The sequence below is a fragment of the Sinocyclocheilus anshuiensis genome, unplaced genomic scaffold, assembly GCF_001515605.1.
Source record: "Sinocyclocheilus anshuiensis isolate Anshui unplaced genomic scaffold, SAMN03320099.WGS_v1.1 scaffold24132, whole genome shotgun sequence".
In the NCBI taxonomy this organism is placed as follows: Eukaryota; Metazoa; Chordata; class Actinopteri; order Cypriniformes; family Cyprinidae; genus Sinocyclocheilus; species Sinocyclocheilus anshuiensis.
The window spans coordinates 1-1,098 of record NW_015560568.1 but is presented as its reverse complement, the minus strand read 5'-3'; the positions used below and the strand labels follow the sequence as shown (position 1 = coordinate 1,098).

Here is a 1,098-nt window from a genome sequence, read left to right as displayed (position 1 = left end):
GATATAAAACGTTAATATAAAGAGTTTAATCTGTCATATGGTAAGTATTCCACAAACACTGTTCAGCACCACATGCTTCTTTGTGTTACTCAGCTTTAGTTTAGGGTAACACCTTAAAAGAGTGATATTGAATATTACACTGTTCACTATTTGAACATTTTTTCTGGTGTTCAATAAAGATTCATTGGAAAATACATGTTTCCATCTCTAGTAGATATGAACAAGCAAAGGACAATAGATTTAGCATATTCACAATTGGTCAATGAAAAATACGAAGGCACTGAATATAGATGTCTCTACCATTTGAGTGTGATGTCACTGTATGGTCAACAGCAGCTTGGAGGCTTCTTATTTCTTGTTCATTTAGAGGGGGGAGGAGTTCTGAAACCACAACTCCAAATTCTGTTGATGATTCCTCATGGAAAATGGCACTTTCCCAGTCTATATCAAGGTCCTCTATATCCTAGGGAAATATAATCATTAAAATTCCTAGTCAAATAAGCAACCTCTTAAAAACATTATTTTTTGTTATAAATTAGAGAAATAAAACTCATTCATACCTCTAAACTTTCAAGCTCACTGATGCTATTCTGCATAAGTCCCATCTCCCACAACAGATGTGGGGTCATATTTCCCTCAGTGCGTAGGGGGTGATGGTTCCAGCCCTCAGCAAATGCCTGCAAGTCTTTGCAGAGACGGGGAAGAAACACAAAGTGGACAAGGAAAATATGCAGTGTGTTTGAGATGTCCAGCAAGCCATCTTCTTCAAGACTATGGAGGGTATCGTAATATGTGCTAGTCACCGCTGTCCACACATCACGCCAGAGTCGTTCTATTCTGTAACAGGAAGAATGATTACTATGTGTGTGATATTTAAGAACATAAATGGAGCTAAATATAAAATCGCTTGAAATTTCTAATGACTATAACCAAAAAAAAGTATATTCTACATTTATGCATGTCATGGCTAACAGAAAATTGAACAAATGTAACAAAACATCTTTTCCTACAACCTGCATTTTCTTACTTTACCTTTGGTTATGTACGCTTTTACCAGAGATGAAACTTGCTCTGTCTGTTCCCCTTACAGTGAACATG

General features: G+C 36.5%; 1 long non-coding RNA gene across 1 annotated transcript; it reads right to left on the bottom strand.

The window, feature by feature from the left end:
* Nucleotides 1–22: 22 nt before the first annotated feature.
* LOC107681670 (uncharacterized) lies at nucleotides 23–1,095 on the bottom strand. Its single transcript, XR_001633284.1, has 3 exons — nucleotides 1,033–1,095; nucleotides 561–837; nucleotides 23–463 (listed from the first exon to the last, which is right to left on the bottom strand). It is a non-coding gene; the product is annotated as an uncharacterized LOC107681670 (long non-coding RNA).
* Between the last annotated feature and the right edge of the window lie 3 nt (nucleotides 1,096–1,098).